General features: G+C 40.5%; 1 protein-coding gene across 1 annotated transcript in view; it reads right to left on the reverse strand.

Moving 5' to 3' along the window:
• Window positions 1-23,964, reverse strand: part of HTR1F (5-hydroxytryptamine receptor 1F) — a 108,807-nt gene that overhangs the window by 56,290 nt on the left and 28,553 nt on the right. Inside the window, exon 2 of the mRNA XM_032680963.1 lies at window positions 3,844-3,944. The gene's annotated coding sequence lies outside the window, so the exon portion shown is untranslated. The remainder of the gene's footprint in view (window positions 1-3,843; window positions 3,945-23,964) is intronic.

The following is a 23,964-nucleotide window of genomic DNA, read 5'->3' on the forward strand; positions in this document are numbered from 1 at the left end:
TGAGAATCTCCGAAGATCACGAAGAAAAAAAAAGTTTGGAGCACCTTCAAAGGCAGACAGTTGGTAAATATTTACGTGGATTACCAAAGGCGAAGCAGCCCACCAGATGCTGGAAGATGCAAACACTTAATGCATCGGGGAAAAAAGCATGCAAGAATATCTTGTACTTCTGGAATGCTGCTGTGGCAATGCATTTCAAGGACAGAGACTTCACAAGCAAACTGCTGTCCACTGAATCGGCTTCGGTCTCGACCTTATTGAGGTATATGAAATATATGAATAGCCTACCAGTGTGCTGGTAATTTAAATGACAAATGCTGATAAGAACTTTTCTCCTTCCTGCCTAAGCTTTACTCGAAGTCTTCCATTAAAATATATAATTGAGTACCTAGACAGTTGCATTTTGATTTGCATCTATTGCCAACACAATATATCTTTCAGATAAGCCTTTCATGCATTACTTTCAATAATAATGTTTTAAATTAAAGGACTGCTTCCATCAGCATAATGGAACAAGACAGCCAAGAAAATAGCTGTGTGTCTGAGCACAGAAATTCATTAAAGTAGGAAAAAAATCCATGAAACAGCGATGATAATGGGAAAAATATTGAGCCTCAAAGATAACAATACCGAAAGAAGAGCCTGCATTTAGGGCTTACTTCATGGGAGGGGCTGTTTTCTCTTTCTAGAGTTTTGGTTTTTTTAATTCTGAGAAATCAAATAAAATTTTGGCAACTCAGTCACTTTTAAGCTGCCATAGGCACATGGGATTTTACTAGCACAAAACCTGTTGCTGGTAGTGTTAAATGGAATAATCCATTATGCTGCTTATGCAAGTATTAGTATTAAGGATTTCTCTTCTTCCAAAACTAAGAAACATACAATTTAATAATGACAAATATCACTGCTCAAAGAAGGCAATTTAATGTGATCAATATGATATGCTTTCTAATTGCCCTCCTGGTCTCTATTTAAGATGCAGACTGTAGATGTGTTACCGATATTTATCTTAGGAATAAGTTGTCCTTATAAAGTCGTTTTGTAAAAGAAGTATTTGAAAAGAGGCTGTTCTCCTCATTAAAATGCTTTTACCTTCCCCAGAGTATAAAGAACTTTCATAGTGAGTGCTAATGAGACACATACTCGCCTCTCAGTTGCATTCTCTCTTCCTCCTCTACGTTATTTCTTCTCTTCAGCAAGTCAAGGCAGTGTTAAGCGAGAAAACTCATACCTGTCTGATTGTTCTCTGCACCCCTGCCTGTCTGCTCAGCTGTGCTGCTGCTTTTGACAGGCTGTGGGAAGTCAGGAACACCGAGAGGGTTTACAGGAGAAGCTGACACCCTGCACACATCCAACCTCAGACGAGTTTCATGAATCTGATAGCCGGCTCCACCGACTATGCAAAGACAAAAGGTTCTGCCTGGGACAGAACAACCCGTTGCTGCTGGAGCACAGATGGTATGGAAAGTGCTTTATATGGCACAAGGTGCTAGAAGATGTTTGGCTCTCTACAGTGTGCTGTCAAGACCTGTTTCCTTTAAGCTGCCAGTCTGTCGTTGTCTTTTGGAAACTAGCATGCAGCCAGCAAACCCATTTCCATCAGAACCAGAAAAAGTTTCCTTGTTTATACTTCACTTTCTCCCACCGGTAAGTTCTCTCTATAATGTCACCACAGGTATTATAGCAGAATTAATGAATAATCAAAATTTCTCTCCTAGTAGGTACAAAACAATAAACGGTAAGGCAGGAAGCAGGTTTTAAAAACGATAAGAGAAAAGAAAAGCTTTCAAACCAAACATTCCCCACACCTGAATCTGCAGAACTTTCCAGATACAGCGTAAAACTCTTCCCTATTTTGGGTACAGGTGTGCTGAGAGGCACTAGCCCCCTGCCTGCCCTTGGTTCAGGTGCTGCTGACTTTGGTAGCTGAACTCAGTGTGGGCCAGAGCACACGTTTCATGCAGCCTGGCACACAGCCTGTGGGCTAAGACTTGGTTAGAGAGGAAGAGCATCAGAGACCTTGCTGTCTTCTGAAGCCTTGACAGTTCTGTCTTCTGAATCCTGTTACAGATATGAAATGAATCTCTCCTGGTTTATGATGTGTCCTTTAGCCCCCTTTTTGAAAGCTGAATTAGGCAGCACTGCGATGAGGTCACAGATCAGAAGAGCTCCCATTTAGCTTCTACCTCCAGTATCTGGTTCATTCATTGTCTGGTTTGGTAGTTGGAGGAAGGTAAAGGCCAAGGTAAAATCCAACGTGGAAGTATACAATAAAACAATTTTGGGAACTTTGTCTTTCTGTATGCCTTCTCCATGGCAGCAGGAAGGGGTTGTAAAGGCTCAAACTGGTCAATATTGCGATCTACTTTTCACTAAAATCTTTGTGTTTCATTAACATTACCATGAACCAATTAGATGACTTCAGTTCAGTTGATTTTACAGTTACCCAGTGACGCTTTTTAATTATTCTATCATTACAAGCACTGTAACCTTGTCTTTGTCCCTCTCATTTTAAGACTTTTAAAGTGCAACGTGCCATGTCTTTCATACACCCAGAGTGTGGATGCAATCCTGAGGTGGAGGGCTCTGAACTTGTGTAGATGTAGATGAGCATGAGGAGTGCTGAACATGGGAAAATATCAGTGCTGAGGATCTTTTTCTTCCTCTAGCTAAAAAGTAATGAGATTAAATACCTTAGGAAGACTCTTTGAATGTCAAATGGTGGCACATGGTTCTACTCTTGTCTCAACATGTACAATTTTCAGTTCCACTTATGAGCAATCATACCTCATGTGCCTTTGCTCAGGTAACTAATTGACTGCTGAAGATTTTAATTTGTTTCTTGTTACACTATTATCCAGATACCTCAATACTAAATGACAATTTTATCTCCTGATACTGTTGTAGAAAGTTTTACCCTTCTTTTTGAAAATATTTTTGTATTCAAACCAAATGTTATCATTAAGCTGTTGTACTTGAATGACTGTGGGAAACAAGGACTTTGGAATTTCATCTTTGTTGTTAAAAATCTGCAATTAGGTGCTACGAAAAAGTCACCTCTTTTTGCAAAACTGCATGTGGCAAGCCCAGAAATAAAATCAAGCGCACAGTGGCATGGAATGGCTACAGGCCAACACAGAAGTTGAGAAAAGTCTCACAGAATATCTGTGATGAGCTAACATCAAAAGAATTTAGGTTCAGCTTGGCACTAAGAAATTTGGTTAAGCAAGGTAATGAGCACTGCTGTGCTTTTGATCTTCAAAATGTCTTACAAAGGTTAAGTCTTTAAAATATATCCGTGAAATGAAGCGTTATATTGGCACCATTGTTCTTTTCCCCCTCAGTTAAAGTAGATGTGGAGTGTTTAAATGTCCATGGCTGTGGAGAAGGTCAGAACTAGTACTGCAGACTAAGCTTCTTCTGCAGTGCTTGAATTTCTCCTGGACATTCTTCATTTATTCAGTCATCCCTGGTTGACCACTGCTCTCCTTTTCTCAAACAGATTGTCCTCTCTGACATCTTTTTCCTGGCTAGTCTGGAGCTTTTCACTGCACCACATGCACTCAGATTGCCCAGGTAAGCCTGCAATCACTCTGCAGGTCAACCCTCACCCGGCTGCCTTTCCCTGCTCTGTTGCTTTGGAGTTTTTGCAGTGCAGACTTTTCTCTCTTTCTGCACTACCCCAAGGAAAGGTCGTTCTCACAGAGTTCAGCAAAACTCTCTATTCAACACACTTTGTAGAATCCCTATGGAAGACCCAGTTGAATGAATTTGTTCTTTAAAGCAGGTATGTCGCAAACACGTGTGTAGAGTCTCCATGTATGAGGGTAGAAAGCAACTCACCATCTCCTGTGTTTAGAAGCACCTTGGAAAAGCTGTGTCTTGGAACTGGACTGGAAGCAGGAATTAAATCACCCTTAGCAACACTGGATACTGCCAAAAACCTGCGAGAAAGCAAAAAATCATAATATCGACTCCGTAAACGACAATGAATGATGTCTACTTCAGAGGAAGGAAAAAAAATTTTCTGAAGCCCTAAACTAATATTCAGGGTCTCTTCAAATAACCGGGAATCATTCTTTAAAGGCTTAGAGGCCAGTGTCAGGAAATCCCCCGGGGAATCCACATAAGAGCATTGCTGGTGATGTCTGAAATTCCCTGTAAGGAGCTAATGAACGACCGGCAAGTACCTTGCGGGATTTGACGGCTCCAGAAAGTGGAAGGCAAGAAATCGAAAAACCTGCCCTGTTCTTTTCTGAAGATAAATGATCAGTTGGAGGAGAAGGAGGAGGAAGCCTGTGCTGTTTAGCCAAACCAGCAATTCCAGGGTATCTCATGCTCTCAGCACCCGAGTGCATCTGTCAGGTGCTAATTGTCGACTCCCACTGACTGCAGTAGGAGCCCAGGGCACTTGGCATTTTGCAGTATTAAGCTGCTGTTATTAAGCTAAAGACATAAACATTCCAGTGTGTGCAGTTCGAACTGCAAGGTATTGTTTCTTGGATTCTCAAAATAATAAGTTTTTTTTTTTCCTTTTTTTCCCCTCCAGTTAGCAGTGTCTCAGAGTAAGCAACTGCCTAAAGAAGAAGTATAATGCAAAAGGATATGCACTGTGAAGTCTGAGCTGTGAAAAGCAGAAATACATCATTCTACCAAGAGTAGGCCGATTTAATTTTAAATACAAAATCTTTAAATGGCTAATGTGCTTAAAATGTAGAAAATCAGATAACAAAAGGTTCTTGTTTCAAAGCAGAAGAGCAGTCACTGAGAAAAATGAATAAGAAGACAAAGTGACAAATAAGGAACTAACACTGATTTTCTGGGGGGGGAAGGATTAAAAACTAATAATTTTTCACATGTTGTCAAATAACATGGTAATTTATCCAGAATGTAATTATACTACTATTTGGCTGTGACCTGCTATCAGATGAGTTCCTACAGCTTGAAGTGCTCTGGGCAGGTTTCGAGGATGGTTATGGGCCTGTTTTTTGTACCATTTGGCACTGTGGCCACAATCCCTGGAGGTGTTCAAGAAACAGCTGGGCATGGCCCTTGGTACTGTGGTTTAGTTGACAAGGTGGTGTTTGGTCAAAGGTTGGACTTGATAATCTTGGAGTTCTTTTCCAACCTTTATGATTCTATGGGCTAGGCTGGGATAGTAAGTGTTTTGGTTTCTTCAGGTTGTCAGTGCAACTTTGGGAAGTCCAGGTTTCTGTTGCTAAAGGAAGGGCAAGAACCTCCCTGCCAGGGAGGCACCCTGCAAATCATGAGTTATAAATCAGTGCTGTATGTGTTGGAAAAAACTGAAAAAATGTAAGCTATGAGTACTTTTGTACCCATGCCTCTGCTAGACTTAAGACTTATATTTTTCAGAAGTTAGTCTCCTGCTCAGTCCAGAGCATTAACCTTCAAAATGTAACTTATTGGCAGTGATAATAGAGTTTAAAAAGTAAAACGAGTGTCTGCGCTCCCTCTTTCCCTGCTCTCCTTTGTAATTCAGATTTCTCTCTCTCTAGGCAAGGTCAGGAAGGACAGAAGGCAGAGGGGCCATCCTGACCTACTATGGGAATATGCAGCACTCAAGACATAATCATGTACTTTGCTGTGGCTTGTTAAGCATCCAACAGATGACCATCAATAACTGATCAAGGTAGAGGCAGTTTTCCTTGGAAATTGTTAGTGTAACCATTGTCTCCATTCTTTTATCTCAACACGCTCCATCAGATGTGGCAAAACCATGTTCTGTGTGAGAATGCAGGAGTGCACAAGAGCTGGGATAATTTCAGGGTGATCTTAAAGTACTCAAAAAGATTTCCATCTTAAGGGGTGAGAGGAGGGTAAGCTGGCTTGAGACCTTGCATGCTAATGTTTCATTCCCAGGTAAGAAATTATAGGTATCAGAATGTCTAGGTAGCACCTACGCACCTCGGAGATTTTGTTTGGCCTCTCTAGACAAACAAGAAGTCTGTGTTTCTTTGCTAACTTGAGGTTCTTTTGGTACATGCTTTACCCCTACAGTCTATCCTTTGCTCATCCTCCTTGCCCTCCAGTTTCTGGATCTTTGCATTTTCATCTTCATCTCAAACGTGTTTGCAAGCTCCTGGCTCTTTGCACTCAGTTGCCAATCCTGGTTGCATTCCCTTTTTCTCTCCTGGTCCTCTAATGCAAAAAGGAATATTTCTGAAATGTATGTGTTTATTTAGTCAAGAATTCCATCGTTGGCACTGCCACCCAATGACTTCATTCTTGTCTGAATGGGGAGAGAGTGTCCTCTGAAGGGGATCTGGAGGCCACCTGGGTTCTTAGATCACCATTTGCTCCTTTGTTATCTAGCTTGGAGTGCTGCCAGGCATTCCTGTGCAGACAGATTTGCAAGCTGCCTACAAGCTCTTGAGAAGACCTTGTCTGCATGGGAAGGGAGGATGGATGTGGGAGTCTTTGTTGATGAAACAGCAGTGTAGATGTAGCTGTTGTACCTCATCGTTTGTAATTATCATTTCATTATCATTACCTTATCATTTTCTGTTTAATTAAAACGTACGTATGCTGGACCTAGGGGTTCAGCAGAGGAACTGAACAGACATCTCCAAGGTGAATCCTACACAGCTGGCAAGTAAGGTTCCTATGGAATTATGCTTTCTTTAAACTTTCTAAGAACATTCAAAAAATATTAGCAATGCTCAATGAGTGACTGAGACTGGTTTTAGAACAGTGATTCCTATAAACTGAGGAAGGAGAGAAGACATTACAAAACCACAGAAGTAAGGAATTTTTGAACTATTGATAAGCTAGTTACAGTAAGAGTAATTTTTGTTACGACAGAACATCCCCACGTAAAGGGAAAAATTAGAAAACTGCCCCAAATCCTATGAACTCGCTGTTTTGTTTAATAAATATAAGCCAAGCTTTTAACAGATTAGCAGTGTTGTTCTGTACATATGAGAACTTAATATTTCTAAATATAAACAAACTTCTTTTTACCCAACATAAAATCATTTCCCATCTGCTCCAAGTCCCAGTAATCTCATTTTATGCATGGCAGCAACGTCCTTCAGGAAGGTAGTCCAGCCAGAAGTAATTCTGGACCTGCCTCCATCTCTGTAGCACATTTATTGCTTCCATCGCTTCTCAAGCCTCAGGGTACTCCTGCTTCAAGCTTCAATATTTATTACATCAGGTTGAAGTCTGCCAGTAACCAAAAAAGCAGAACTACCAGCTGCAGCCCTCCTTTCCCAGCAAAGACACTGATGTTATGAGAGCTTTGGTCTTCTGAAACATGGTGGGAAAAGCCTTATATGAGATGCGTGGAATACAAAGGCAAGCTTTTTTTTTTTTGTGGTTAAAAGTAGCATCCGCAATAATTCCAAGAGTAAAAGTGACTTTCTTACCGTGTGGAGGATGCTAAGTAAGACTTTTTAAAATGGTATCTTGCACTAAGGTAATTATGGGAGACAAGCATCTCTGCATGAATCTAACAGCTGTTTTAAAAGCTCAGCTGGCAGCATCGTTTGCTGTCAGGCAGAAGACCCACGTTCAGAATCACACACGAATGTTTGTCTCCTCAAAAAGCCAGCAGGAAGTGTAGGTGGCATAAAGAAAACGACAGCTCTACTGCAAAGGCAAACAGAAATCTCTCTGTGATCTTGAGCTGAGTTTGTGTTTCCTGTGTAAAAGCTGCAAGGAGCTAGAAGCAGATAATACTCCCTCGAGTTGTCTTGATGTCCACAGCTGGATGAGAACTCTCTTTTTCTTTAAATTTACAGTGGCTGCATTGGATATTCTGGAAAATGATGGATCAGTACAGTCCTATAAATCCCAAACACATATGTGGTATAGCTTTTCAGAAATAACTTACAAAACACCCTTCCATAGGAGGAAAAGTCCACAGTAGTGATAGCACACTGACAGTGCAGTAAAGAGGAATTCATTATTCTGACTGCAGGGGTTGACAACGACCAGAGGGCAAATGTATAAAATAAGAAGGAAGAGCCTATGCTCAAATGACAAAAACTCCCTGCCACAAATGAAAAAAGAAAAAGAAATATGCTCAAGATGTGCTCACTCTGTGTAGGAATGATGATGATAATATTTATCTGAGCATAATAAATATTTCTGAGCTTGAAGCTGAGGATGAAGTGTTATACAATATCATTTGTGTATAAATAAATTATTCCTTTCCAGTGATCATTGCCATGAAATGAAAAGAACTCTTTGCCATCTCACAGTGAAGAGACTGGCAGCAAAGGGTTAAATATGTAGGATGGTTGGTTTTGTGAGCAATTCTTGTACACAATTTTTAAGCTACTGTTCAATTCTAGAAACAAATCTGATTGTTATAATTATTTCTTTTATTACCTAAAGAGGATAATATCTACTCACAAGTGCATCTACTTCAGTATGAAATTTTGCAGGCATAAATTGCACCCTCAAATAAGATCTTAATCTCACAAAGGAACAGCAATAAACTGTTTTTCTGGAGTTATTTAGTTCTAAACAAACTTCGTACGCAGTGTGTTTTTTATTTTTAGTTCTTCCTTCTTTGTTATTGAACGCTTTCGTAAGAAGGAAGGATTTTTGTTCTGTGTTTTCCTTCCCCTGACATTTCCCATGTGAAGTTACAATCCTCTCATAGCTTGTATGAAGAGGATTAGAACATGTCATCACCAATTGCAGATGAGGATTTAAAGCTGGGATGGGCAGGAGGAGCAGAAGGATGAGCCTGTCTGACCTGTCTTGATTCAGACTGTGTGGATGCTTTGTGCCAACCTCTGCTGCTCTAGGAAGTTTGTCTGCCTTCCACACCTGTCCTCATCTTATGGCAAGGGGAAATTGTTTGCTGTCGAAGAGGATGAAAGACTGATTTCTCTATTGCACATTGTTCCCAAAGATCCATTTCTACACAAAGGTAGTTGGCTCATAAAATCACAAGGGAAGGTGCAGTTGTCAAGAGGAATCACTTCTAAACTCCATAAAAAAATGCCAGGTTACAGTCGTGGGATTGTTTCTTCCTTCTCAACAATTTTTTTTGTTGTTTCTATTAGTCTGTAAAGTTGTGTCATTGTATCCTCATATACACCATAAAAGTGCTTCCACTGAGGTTGGAGGTAGTAATGGTAATGAATATAAACCCTAACCATATGTGAAGATTACCATTACTTAATGTCAACAGCAGGTAGCAATTTAACTAATAAGGGTAAGGAATTACATAAATTAAGTATCAATGCAACAAAATTATGTCAGCATGCATTTCCCTCTCTTCTGCTTCAGGATGAATCAATTATGAAACATAGATCAAAGTAATGGGTACAATATTTATAACAATTTAAGCTTCCAGTCATTGATTAACCAGAGAGATCTTTCTCACATGAAGGTGAATGTTTTATCATAAAGGACATGAAAATTCCCAGGTAAGGCCATGAACTACTTGGCAGGACACTTTACACCAGCCCCAGCATTCTTTGATGGGTTGAAGTCTGAGGAAATAAGATTTGCAATAGGCAAGGCCAAGCAGTCAGAGTTGCTTTACACTTTTCTGTATGGATTGTTCCTCAGTGAATTGCATAAGTAGAGGAAGGGATTAAACATAAATGCCCCTCCCTCTGCTTTAAAAACCTATTCTTTTCTTTCAAAGCCTACGGTCTTCAGGCCCTGCAACAAGATCAAAAGTGACCTGAAAGTTCCAAAAAGAGGTAAAGCTGAGCCAGAGTGAATTTAATTCTCTTCAGACATCTAATGGAAACCACAGAGTCTTGTCAAAATTTTCAGGACTTGTTTGTCAGACCTTGACAGATCAGGAAACTGAAAGGGATGATTTCTTGATTAGGACTGAGAAAAAAGCTTGAACTTCATTTTCAAGGAGAAAGGATGTTTTTTAATTAATAAAGATAAGGAAATACACGGTAGAACTCCCTCCTTGTTTACCAACAAAGCTGTAACCAGAATTCCAGATCTTTGTCTGTCTCTCCCATGCCAAATTTTGAGTTTTCATTTTAGGGATGAAAATATTTTTTTTCAAAGTCATTTGAAAAACAATATGTTATTTAGTTAAGGAAATAATTACATGCCTGAGTCTTCTCCAAATTTAAGCAAAATAGAATTTTTAGTTGTGTTAATAGACTTGTTGCTGTAACATGCTGATTCTTGGTCACCTAAGTTTGTGATGAACACCAGTATTTCTCTAAGAAAGCTCTGTTACTAAAGTGGCTTGGATTTTTTGTCATTTAATCACTCAGTCAGAGAATTTCTAGTGAGGAAAAGCAGGGATTAACAGGTAAAGGACAGGGCCTGGGGTTAAAAAATTTATATATAATTTCTTGACTGGTATAACAGGTAGAATTTAGTCCTATATAATACTCTTTTATCAAAGCTATCATATAGCTCAAACTTTCCTGAAATGGTCTCTTTAATGTATAGATACTGGTGATGCAGAATTTAATACAGATAAAGTTCTTGGAATAAGAAAGGAAATCTTGCCATAAACTTCTATCAGTGACTTGGCAACTGATGGGTGACTTTTCTGTTAGTTTATTTTACCCTCAGATTTTGGGGTTCTGGACATGACATTTGCCCACAGAAACCTGTTGAGATTATTTAACTCCTTTCTCCCTGAGGTAGGTGCTGCTGCTGAAAGAATTATTTGGGAAGAATTCTTGTGTGGAATGTAGAAATGGTGATGGATATAGCTGGGGCCTGCTAAAGATACTGATTCTATTTTTCTTCCAGAGAAGGCCTGGTGAATAGAACTCCACAGGATGTTTTTTCAGAGGTGTTTCATGGCGATGTGCAGCCAAAGAAGTGCTCTCTCTTCTGCTAAATTACATTTTATTTAGGGACTCCAATGATGAAGCCATACCCAAAAGCTGCATCAGTTTAGGAAAATTTGCCAGAAGTCTGGTTGATCTTACATCTCAACCATATCATTTTTATATGCACTGACAAATTACTTCTAACTTTCTACACAAAGGGTATTTTTTAATTGATGTGTTTGAGGACATGGTGGAGCAGTTTGCTATTAAATGAGGAAAGAGTAGCTTTTATGAAGAAATCGATTTTTAATGCTATAGAAATCAGCTAATTTTGAAAATACTATGCATTGGTTATTTTTGCTTTGTACCTGAAAGTTGCACAAAAGTAATTGCATTTCTCTTTAAAAGACAGTGGAGGGAAAATAGCCAGCTTTCTTTTACACTGAGGATAGAAAAATTATCAAATGGAAGGGCTACAGATTTAGGTAAAGACGTCTATATTTTGTCTGAAGTAAAATGTTTTCTGGGACAAGCTTTTCAAAGTCTTTCACCAAATCATGCATTAAACCACATCTTTCTATCCATTAAAAGTGCCCACGCTTCACAGTATGGTTTAGTTTAAAAATGATGTGTTGGAGCTCAAAAAACACATCGTTCACTTTCTAGTGCCAAATGTAGAAAATGCCCTTCTCTTCCTTGTCCTTTTCCAGTTCAGGGTGGCCAGCTTAGTGTTCTGCCTGCTTTTGATTAAAGATGAGGTACAAATCTGATCCAGCATAGTAATTACCATATTCCAGTGTAAGTCACACACCATTGCTGCTATTATTTATCCTCAGACAAAAACATTCGCTTCCCCCACCTCCAACCACAGGCTGTAAATTCTCGATGGCTAGACTTTTGCTCTGAGTAAAACCACGTTATTTCTCATTTGCTCCAGTTGCTGAGGTAGCTACACTATCTGAAGCACTGATGCACTGTACACTCTCTGTGGAAAGCTTTGAATTTTTCCAGTGCTCCCTTTCGCTGTGGAACAGAAACATGAGATAAATTTTTAATGTTAAGAATGGTCTCTTGCACTTTATCCAGTTTCTCTCTGCTTAAATAAAAGCACTTGTAAGTCAGGTCTGTCTACCTACAGAAATTTTCTTTCTTCCTTCTCAGGGTTGGTGGGGGTACCTGTGCACACTGGAGCCTATCTTGGCAAATTCCAACAAGAAATGGACGGTAGACTGAGGAGTCTATAAAATATCTTTTCTGAAGATTATCCCCACTGCGAAGGAGGCTGCACTTGACTTCCTTTTATACAAAAGCATATAAAGAATGGAAGTCTACACATAAGCAAAAACCCCAAACCAGCCCCAAGCCCCTCAAATTTTTCTCCTAGAACTGTTTAATGCAGGAGAAAGTTGACTGCGCAGAGCTGCTCCATCGCGAACTGGTGAGTCACCGCCTTCAGTCTGCACTTTTGTGGTTCAGGCTGATGTATTTGCAGCTGAGCTTTTTAGGCTTGCCAGTTCTCTGCAGAAGATGTATATTACAGAAAAGTTGGGGAGTTTTAAGATAGATCTCATCGATTTACCACGTATAACACATGTGAGAAACTGAACATCCAACAACAAGGAAAGGGAAGAGAGAGGGGGAGATGCTGATCTGACTGCAAGACCTGCAGAAGTGCTTTCAGCTTGTTAGAAACTTTTAGGACCTGAAATTTTTTAGTATTTAAGTATCTGCCTTGAACAACCAAAACTAGTAACAATGGGTTAAAGTCCTTTTTTAAAGTGAGTAAATCTGTTGGTTTCTTAATGGAAGAATCCACACAATCCGTCAAAAAGTGGTAGATCTTCTTAAAAGTAGACAGATACAACACTAATGATGTGACATTTCTTGCCACATCTTACTAATGAATAAGATATAGTAGAATCTTAGAATGGCTTGGAATGGACCCTAAAGATGACTTTGCCTTGGGCAAGGAGAGAGTAAGTAAGGATAGGTCAAAGAAGGACAAGAGACTCAAATGAGACACGCAGTGGAGGGGATGAAGGTAGGCTAACCTACCTCACTGTAACTACACTTAATTGAAACAGGGTTTTTCACTCCTTTCCAGCACACAGAAGACAAATTTTTCATTGGCATCAGCATCCCTTTGCATTGCAAATGACAGGAATGTACAGGTAGAAGGAAAAATCAGTCTTCAAAATCTGAACATTTCAAAATGGAAAAATGCAATTGATTTTAAGCACACAGTTTGTGCAGAAAATTAGGCAATCAATTTTATACTTAAGTGCCCACAGAACATTTTTTTGGGGGAGAACAAGAATATTTTCTTTTATATTTTTGTGAGAATTCTACTGTGCTCGCTCCACCATAAACTTTCCACTATTGTTTATAGACAGTTCAAGAATTTGATGCTGCAAAACTTCAGATAAAAGCTGTGAGGTAAGAGGGCAATGTGCAGAACATCTCAGAGGTTCCTATTCAGATTCCCACAGAGAAAAAGCATCTTTAAGAAAACTGGTCGTATAATGAAAAGGTAGATAAGTGTTTCATTTCATTATTTTCCTCGGGCTCATATCCTCCCCTTTGGCTTCTGAAGACACAATTGCTTTCTTGTCAATCATGAGTAACCCTTCCCTTTCTCAAAAACCTTTCTCCCACCTCTTAAAATAGTTTCCAATGTTGGAGTGTGGTAAAACTTCAGCTAGAAGTATGAGATCTAACCAAATGTCTCATTACCCTGACTGGAGAGTTGGGAAGAACTGCAAGCCTGGCTAGTCAGGAGGAAAATAGAAGTCTTACAACATCAAACCTCCTAAGCAAGGGAATTTAAACAGGAATGATCTTAGGGTTTTAAAACAGATCCTGTTGTTTGAAGCCTCTCTTAGCCAACGTGGCACCTGTCAAAGCCTGAACACCTTGCTGTGTTTACAAAGATGTGAGACCTGATAGTTGCTGTTGCTGTGCACCACCTCATGTGAGGAGGAGGAGGTCTGACACTGGCCCCAGGGTGATTCATGTGGAGGCTGTGACTGCTCCGAGACTGCTCCTAGCAACTGTCATCTCCATCTCCCACAGCACCTGATCTGCTTGTGGGGACTGTAAAAAAAAAAAAAAAATACACTCGTGGCTTGTCTTGCTTTCCTGGGAAAGAGTAACGTGAGCCAAGATTCTCTCCTATCCTGTAGGGCTTGTTCTTCCCGAGCTGCTTTGCCAGGGCAAGAGACACAGCAAAGAGGGCACAGCAATGCAGGGTTGGACAGGGGAGGGAAGTTCTGCTGGGGCTCAGCTTAACCATAACCTTCAGATTATGGAGGATTCTGCAGAAGAGGGGTTTGGATGAGGAATGCTGGAGACAAGGCAAATGGCTCATCACTAGCCATGGACTGCTGTGATGTTGCTGAGGATGTGGTTAATGCTGGTATTGGGTTCATGATTTGTGCTCAAAGAGCCTGAGGAATTAGTTTTATTCCTAAATAGCACAGGACCCATGTGGCTAGCTGAAGGCTACTGCCAGAATCATAGAATCATAGAATCAGCTGGGTTGGAAGGGACCTCCGAGATCATCAAGTCCAACCCTTGATCCAACCCCGCTGTGGTTCCCAGCCCATGGCACTGATGCCACATCCAGTCTCACCTTAAAAACCTCCAGAGATGGAGAATCCACCCCTTCCCTGGGCAGCCCATTCCAATGTCTGATTACCCTCTCTGGAAAGAAATTCTTCCTAATATTTAACCTAACCCTCCCCTGGCACAGCTGAAGACCAACCCCTCTTGTCTTGCTGATGGTTGCCTGGGCAAAGAGACCCCCCGGCTCCCCCCTCCTGTCAGGCAGTTGTAGAGAGTGAGGAGGTCTCCCCTGAGCCTCCTCTTCTCCAGGCTGAACAGCCCCAGCTCCCTCAGCCTCTCCTTATAGGACCTGTGCTCCAGTCCCTTCTCCAACCTTGTTGCTCTCCTCTGGACCTGCTCCAGCCCCTCAATGTCCTTCCTGAACTGAGGGACCCAGAACTGGACACAGCACTCCAGGGGTGGCCTCACCAGTGCTGAGTACAGGGCAAGAATCACTTCTTTGGACCTGTTGGCCACACTGTTCCTGATCCAGGCCAGGATGCCAGAGAGGAATTCTGCTGTGTGAAAGGTCTCTGAAGTGACCAGTGCCTTGTACAGTACTGGAGACAGTAACAGCTTGGACAGAACGTGCTCGAGGTGTGTTACTGGTGGACACAAATTTGAAATCTTTGAACCCAAGGATGATGGTCTGGTCTGGCCAAGGTATGGGAGGGAGAGTCAGAGGGAAGGATAGTGGTGGAACAGGGAGGAAGGAGGGGTGGGGAGAGCCACATTTACTGCTCTGGCTGTTGCACGGGAAATAGCAGGGAGGACAGTGACTCCCTAGACATCATGACTCTGCACTGCTGGGGCAGCCAAATAGAATTTTCAGGGCTCCAGTGCTGGTAGGCTTGGAAGCTGAGCCTATGACTTGTAATGCCAGCTTAGTGAATGCCTACAGATCACGCTGATCTGAAGACTAAGATTTACTGCTGGTTGGTGCAGGACCTTTAGGACTTCTCCTGACAAAACCTATTAGCATATGGGTGCTTCTGCAGGAGGAAGATGCCACTGCACTCTGGTGTAGGCTGTGTTCCAGGCAAAGATTACAGTTAAGGATCTTGGCAGTGGGATTTCAATTATTATTTTTGCCTCCCAACGTGTTTGCTTGGCAAAGGAAACACACCTTGGCAAAGGAAAGGGTTGATGGCAAAACAGAACAGGTGGCTCCAGATGTGCAAGAAGGACTGGGAGGAGAGTAGGTGCAAGCAGGGGTGAATGCTGGATGCAGAATGGTGGATGCTGGTGAATGAAGTAGGAGCAGAGTTTCAAGGGAGGCTGCTAGGAGGGAGGAAAACAAACATGAGTGAAAGAAGGAAAGGTGAGGGAGAAAACATTGGAGGAGAGACAAAAGCCAAAGACAATTTCCGCAGGCTTCTCTCTTCATCCCTGTCCCCTTCATGTTTTCTGGGTACACCCTGACTTAATGCATGTCCTCTCAAAAACTGAGCACACTACAAGCTACAGCTTTCCCTTATGTTTACAGTAAATGATCTGATGCATGATTTAGTGACCTGGCTATCTTTAGCATTCTGATATCAGTGCACCCTGTTTGTCTCTTTATCTCTTTTTCTCCTGCAGTTTTTAGCAGAAGACACAGACGACTTTTTTTTTTTTCTTTTTTTTCCCCTTTTTTTCAGGGGTCTTTTTTTCTGAGTATTTTCAGTAAACATTTTTATATTTTGTGTCTTCAAATTTCTGGATATTTGTCCTCATCATTCACAAGAACAGGAATAGTGTGTTAAAGAAGTATGCAGCTACTGCAGATCATGAAGAAAATGTGCAATGGGCTATTATATATCTGTATCTGTGCATATATTTGTATATAAGTGAAGGACTGAAACACCAAGAGCAGCCAGCTGTCAAAAAAAGCAAAACTGCTTCTTGGTTGAATAAAAGGAGAAGTAAAATACTGACTGTGAGGGTGACATGATATTGTAACCTGAAAACTAATTAAAGGAAGAAAAGAATTTAAATAACATTTGGGTGCAACAGCAGGAAACACAAGGAACAGGTGTTTAACAAGATTTCTTTTGACTGTTTAACCTCTTCATTAATGCCAAAAAAACAAACTCTGTCAGACTCTGGCTTTGCCAGTAGTTGTACTTTTGGCTATTTCGTGACTCAGAGTATTTCTTCTGCTGTTTGTTAGTCTCTAGGGATCTGTGCCTCTGCTGCTAAATGCTTTTGATCTCCATTGTTTGTGGCATTTCCCTTCAGGAAGCAATAGGATTACACGGCTGTGAATAAGGCCCAGTGTTTGTTACTCTGCTCTGCAGGTTCACTACAGCATCTGCAGGAGTGATCTCCTTACAAAACTGGATGAAATTTGTTGCCTGAGACCTAGAAACCAGGGAAGGCTTTTCTTTGTGATCGCTGTAAAATACAAAAGCATAAATAAGTGTTTTTCAGTGTATTGGTATAGCCTGGAGGGATATCTTTTAATAGAATAGGTCTCTCACTGCTGACATCCTGCTGAGTGACTGGGACTACATTAATACTGAAGTGGCTTCACACCTTCAAAGAAGTTCCTTGTTTAAATGACCTTCTAGCAAAGAGCTCTTTCTCTCTAGCATTTTATATTGTTTCACACCATTTCTTGAATTTAGCAAGTGAAAATAGTCTAAAGTGATACCTGCTTAAAGCTTTTAATGATATAAGTGTTTACTTCTGTTGTGATTTTAAAAAGTTTCTTCCTGAATTTCTTGGTTCACTGTTTGAAGTGATGACATTATTGTAAAAGTAGCTCTGTAAAAGTATGCTTTCTTTAGGATGGGGTTTCAACAGCTTTAGGCAGCAGACAGAATCAATGTCAGATTCTGCCTACATGAACTCCCACTCCCATTATCCTCCTACACCCATTTGGACCTCTACATGGCAGGGGCGTGCACCTCTAACTCCTCAGGCTCGTTTTCACAGAATTTATTCCATTAGCTGCTGCTTCTTTTTGTTATTATTTTCCCCTTTCCTCTTCCTTATTGCTTTCCACACAGCATGCAGTCCAACCTGCTGGCTGATGTTCTTCTTCCAAATTAGTGGTTTTGACACTAGAATCTCCTCCAAATAAACTGATTCATCTTCTCCCCCCCGTTCCAGTAGATGTATATATGAGAGCTGTCTTTTTCCTGTACCTTGCTCTCCCCTTCCTGACCTGCAATCCACAGAAGGGTTGGACTCCCTGTCAGGACATGGAATGCATCAGCGTCCTCTGTCACCTCTGGCTTTGAGGAGTTTGTCTGGCTGGGCTCAGGGCTGTGACATTTGTTGTCAGCTTTTTGTTACTTACTGGATGTTATCTCCAGGGCTGGTAGTGGATCGATTTCCCCTAACAAAGACTTGCCTAATCTCCTCCCCTGTTGTTATCATAGATTATGATCTGTAGATTTTCCAGTTTCATTTTCCAATTCCCTCTTTTTCTTTCTTTCTTTTTCTTTTTTTCCCCTTCCCCCCTCCTCCCTTTTTTTTTTTTTTTCCCACCAAGAACACACTTGCAGTGTGCAGGGACCATCCTGATCTCCAGGACATGACTGTTGAAAGGGGAAAGAATATATATATATCTATACATACACACTTATATCTATACCTAGTTCACAACTTCCTTCAGATTCCCCATCATTTTTTGGTCTTGAAGTTAAAAGAAACCAGCAACACTTGTAAACAGGAGATCCACTGCGTGACATGGTCCAAATCTGGCATGTCTGAAACCAGTGTTCTGGGTTCCATTGCTAAACTCCTGGGAAGTAGGCAAAGAACCAGGCTGAGTGTATCTGCAGTGAATCTGTGTACATGTGTGGATCCTGAGAGCTTCCTACCTGGCAGAGTAGTTTTGAGTGCTTAGATGTGAATCAACCCATTAAGCAGACAGATGCTTTACAGACCTCGTGTTACACCATTTCTCACCCTAGAGAGTTGCTTCCTATACGATACTTCATCTTTTATGATCTTAATTAATACTGATTGGTATATGATTGCCTCTAAATACACTATTCTACAGGGAAAACTAATCTCTGATGTTACAGTGAGTGGTATTTAGGAGAAATCATAATGTACTACAGCCCTACGTAAATGATTAAACAGATCATCTTTTTTGATTTGCGTGTATCTCTCTATCTCTACATTGTCTTCCTTGATAGCTTATATTGTAACTCCCACACCTAGAACTTCCACCCTGTGTTTTAAACTATTTCACTTTTGAAAATTGTAATGAAAAAAATTATTAAATAAGAGATATAGCTTTTTACTTCCCCCCCCCCCCAGTTTGCTTTCAATCAGCATACTTTTTCTGCTTTCATATAGAATTCACTCCTGCATTTATATTGGCAGGGGGATTTCATTTTTGGTCCATTCCTATTTTGAGAAGGAATCCTCCTGCACACATCCCAAAGATTCCCTTTCTCTTTCAGCAAATATTGTGATTGTAGTAAATTAAAAGCAGGGATCTCAGTAAACAAAACCAGAGGACGAATTAATCTTTATAGCTGGCTATGACACTGAACTTAAAATTCACACGTTATTTTTGTCAGCAGCATGTCCAAACTGCCAAGGCCATTCTTGGACACCACAGCTGTGATATCTACAACAGCTGAACTCCAGGAAAGCTGCAGTTAGGTCATACTGCCTTGTCACTGCACATGAACAGCACGAACGATAATAGTTCGCGTTACTGCCTACTCATTTTGCCGCATATTTTGTTCAGCAAAAACAATTCTATTTACTCACAGCATGATAAAATAGTGTGCTGAATGCCACCCCTCCTGCTCTACATGCTTAGCTTGGGAAAAGAGCGTGATGGTGGAGATCAGCCCCAGCTGAATCAAATTGGGCCCTGTGAGCGAGTGCAGAGAAAGGTCCTGGAATGGGCTGTGAGGGCAGGTCAAGGGACTGGCTGGGGCCAGGTGGTTTTTGGAGGCCAGCAGGGGAAGTTTTTAAAATGAAGCAGGGGAGAGGCTGAGGCCAGCAAGCAGCTTTCAATGGAGAGGAAGGAACTGTCTGAGCCCTCTGTGCAGTAAGTACTTGAATTCATTCTCATAAGTAGGGAGAGGCTGGCTCAGGAGCTTATGGTTGGGCAGAGCTTGAGCTGGTCAAGGGGAAGGTGTTAAAACCAGATACTGAGCTGGAAGGGCATTAGGAAGTTGATGTGGGCATTTTACTGTGTTTTAGCAACCTAATGCTCAGAGTAAGTTTTATAGGGCTCGCTGCCAATTATTTCAGAGCTTGAAAAATGCTCCTGCCTGAGGTAAATACTATCAACTTCAAAAGAGCTCAACTGCTGTTTTGGAGCACTTACATAAACATACGTTCCAAATCTGCAATTATTTGTTTTACAAGATTAAATTTCTTTTAAATGCTATTAACAGCTTGGAAGACTCATGCCAGCCTCCTGCATGCACAGGCTGTTTGACCACAGGTGTCTGGTTTAGAAGGTCTGTAAAACATCTACTTTGCACATTTGCAACCAGTCCAGGAACAAATTGCTTGATAATGGTGTTACAAAGACAGGTCATATGTGGTAAAAAGACAGAAGCCATGAACAAATAAGAGTATTGTAAAAGCCCAAGTGTGGTAGGTAATACGACGCAAGAACTGTTCAGAGGTCCAAAAAACTGTGTCTCATGTTAAAGGTGATGGACTGCCTTTTTTTTTTTTTTTGGCTCAGCTTTTTGCTTTTCTCAGTTAGGGCTGAAAATCTTTGACTTAGCCCGAGGGAAGTGGAGAGGAGCTGCTACCCTAGACCTGGGAATTGAATTTTGACAGGCAAGCTGGCACATGCTACTTGTTTCTAGCTGCAGACAGTCAATGGGGCCAACTTTGGGGCAATAAAGCTGAATGCTGAAAGGCACTCTAGACCTAATCTCACAGGATTCAGAGGAAGAAGCAGAAAAACTCGGAAAACAAATGATGTGTCATGTGAAAAGAACTTTCCTGCTCTTGGCAGGTAACCAAAAGAAATTCTGATGCAGGGGTTTAAAGTAGTCCAGGCGTAAATTTTTTATAATGGTAAATTTTTTGGCTGTACCACTGCACCAACAATTCAAGAATCTGTAGCACAGACTTGGTTTTCTGTCTGCAGCAGTTTTTGAGTATATAAATCCCTTCTTAAAGTGGTCCAACTTGATTGTTTAAAAACAGTGCAAGTTCCTTGTCCCAGCTGCTTTATCTGGAAGGTTGAATCAGAGTTTCATGCTGATAACATGAAAGTAGTGTTTTTTTTTTTTCCTTTCCCAACATCCAGTTTTAGTTGATTCATTACCAGTTTGTATTCACTTGAATTTTTACTGGTGTTATCTTTGAAATAGATCTTCTCTTATCTTACTGTTTGCCCACTCTCTACTTCAGCACAACAAAACTGTCCAGGCTCTTGTAACTTCTCTGTTGAATAATCCATTCCTTTAATCATCTTTTTGTTCTCCCTCTGCACCCTTTCTAGCTTACATCATTTTTTCCAGAATGTAAATGACCAGAAAAGTAGTCCAAATAGTGTCTTAGGGAAGTCTTTCACAAGCACAGTCTTTCTCTCCTCCAACATTATCTCACCTAAAGCATTTTCAGACGTCAGTAGCTTTTTCCACACCTGCATCACAGTAGCAGCTCAGAGCCACATGGTGATTGACCAGTGCATCCTGATTTTCCATCTCCATGGCAATAGGAAGAATTCTTGTTACTGATCCCTAAACAAACAGTGATTAGAGATCAAACAATTCCATCTCCTAAACTGTATAATACCTTCTAATTTTTTTTTTCTTGAGGGTGTTACTGCCTACTGGCATGGATGCCCCTCACTGGGCAACATTCTGCAAGGTCATATCTAAGGATAAACACATAAATCTCTTTCATTGATCAAACAAAACCTCCAAACTTTCCTGAGCCACATTTAAAGCCTAAAATGTGGCCCAGAATAAGAACGTGGTCCATGCAAGTAGATGATCTTGGTTACAATAACAACAGGCAAGCCCTGACATAGGTTTGGTTGCCAAATTTGCTATTTTGGATTAAAGTCATAAATAAAAAGGCAGAACTAACATAATGAAAACTGGACACAATACTCAGACTTATGAAACTTTTATGTGTTTGAAATGTGTGAAAGCCAAAACAGACATAAATTTGAATATAGTAGAAATACTGCAAAATAAAGTGACTGGATTCTGATCATACAGACATAACTTCATTGCTGATGTTTGAGTGGATGCTTTCAAAAATGAGATCCTTGTTAAGAAGCACCACTCCAGGTTGCCATATTAGAGGATGATCTTGAAGTTTTCCTGTAGCTTTGTAGTCAAATATTCCAGAATTTGCTCTGATATCCTGTCTATAACTAGACTATTTATCAGGTAATCTTTTAGTTTTGGGGAAGAAGAAGGTAAATGTACAAATGGCACAATCAAACAAAATGCATTCAATTGCAAAAACTTGAAATTATTCACAGTGTTTAAAAGTGGACTATTTCTAAACCAAAAAAGTCGCCGTTCTTTTCCCTAATAGTGACAGATAACAAAAAATTACATTCCACGCCTCCCACAAGTCTACATCTGATAAGCTTGCAGGGACCAAACACCAATCTCTTCTCGGGGAACATTGAGCTGTGAGTGATGCTGAAGAGATTGTGGAATGGAGGAGGGAAGTAAGGGTAGATGATGTTCTTCTCTCCCTGACGAGACACATAAAAGCCAAGCAGCCCAGTCCTACACCAACATATTTTCAATACCTACATATTTTAAAAATGCTTTAGAAAAGGATTGTTACTCCATCTGATGTATGTCACCAAAGCAGAGCTTGGCAGGGAAAGAAGAGGTTCTGACAGAGTCTGAATATAGAGAGATGTGTGTTCTAACCTTGGAAGCTTTATGCCATCTACTTTCCTCCGTATTTCTGCAGGGAAAGGCACTAATTATACTCCAAAATCTTACCCGTGCTGCTTCTAAAGACAAAGTTTGCAAAGTGTTTTGATGATTGAAAATAGCACCAAGTAAATAACATTGTTGCTGCCACTGGGGCATGTGCTTGTAGATGAATTGATAATAGGAGGGGGTGGGCAGCCGTGTGTACCAGGCAAACAGAGCCTTGTGAAGAAAAGTTTGTGTGAAAATTTGAGAGTTTTACCAAAGCATTACAAATTCAGATGCACAGAAAGCTAGAGAATAAACTGCTGCTGACAGAAAATTAGTATCTGAAGCGCTGAAATAAATGGCTTATAGAGAAAAGAAATGCTGTGCAAGAATTGTTTGGTGTGTTGAGAATTTCTTGTAGCAGTTATGGAAGAAGTAATGTAAGTAAAAACTATTTGTTCAATTACAGGGAAGCTAAGCAATCAAGAGATGAGATCCAACAAATATCAAATATCAGAAACTTATTTAAAAGCCATAATAGTAGCAATATCATCTTGCTTGCTGTACGTCATACATGCACCTTGGTTGATGAACAGCTAATTAATCTTGTAATGCTAGACTCTTAAAAATCACAGACAGTGGCATGGGGGAGGTATCTTTATATCTGGAAGGGAATTCATGGTAAAATTAAAAGTTTTCCACAACCAGCCAGACATCCTTTATGCTCATCGTGGCGTTCACCTCTCATATTATGTTTCCCTGAAATCATCTTTTGGGTTGATTTTTTTTATTTTTTTTAATTTTATTCAGGACGAATAAATGTTCTATGAATCAGTAATAAAGATCTCCACCCTGTTTTAAGTGGCCCAAGCCAGCTCAATCTGTGACTGAGGATATTTTTGTGTAGGAGAGTCCCTTTACTTTGGGCACTTAACAGAGCATTTCAGTCACACAATTCTGAGAGGAGTATGATTCTTATACACTTTTAACTCACCCATTTAAAAGAAGAGATGTAGGTTTTCTGCTTCTAATGATACTAAATTCTACAGAAGACTGAAAACTTCCAGGGAAGAGATATATTTGGTTAAATGTGGACATGTATAATTCCTCAGGTCTGAAAAGATGTGTAAGATTGAGCCCAACCATTAACTCACCACTGCCAAGTCCATCACTAAACCTGCCTGGACAGGTTTCTAAATTATGTGTGAAAATCTTGCCTCAATGGCACCAGCTGACACAAACTCATTCAAAAAAATAGATTTATAGAAAATACGTGGTTGATGAATTACTATCTTTTGTATGAATATCTGTCTGGGCTGAAAATAGGGTGTGATAAATCCAGTGTGCTTTAAAGTGGATCAGCAATCCCACTCAGCAGATCTCCCCTACTAAGCTGGGGTTTGGGTTTTTTTTCTACTGAGAAAGTGGGGAGAAGGCAATTCCTTCATGTTTAAGCAGAGGAGGTGCTGTGGCTCATATTTTTAGCATGTCCTTACCCTGAAACTTCCTGCAGGAGCCAAGTAGCTGAGGTTCTCCCTTGGAATCAGTCAGACCTTCACAGCTCTGTCCAGAGAGTAAAGACCTGTGCTAAGCTGCAGCTCTTTATGGCAGTCAGAGGCCACTATAAACTAAGTCTTTTAGGGGTCCTTTAAATGTTCCAAAAGTCTGCAGTTGCTGTAACTTGCTGCAGTTTTCACAGTCCTGGAAAACATCCATTCCCTAATAGCACACCCTTTTTGAAAGTGTGTGTTAAACCAGAATACAGATTATATATTATTTAATTATGTCTCAAG

The sequence above is a fragment of the Chiroxiphia lanceolata genome, chromosome 2 (genome assembly GCF_009829145.1).
Source record: "Chiroxiphia lanceolata isolate bChiLan1 chromosome 2, bChiLan1.pri, whole genome shotgun sequence".
NCBI classification, from domain to species: domain Eukaryota; kingdom Metazoa; phylum Chordata; class Aves; order Passeriformes; family Pipridae; genus Chiroxiphia; species Chiroxiphia lanceolata.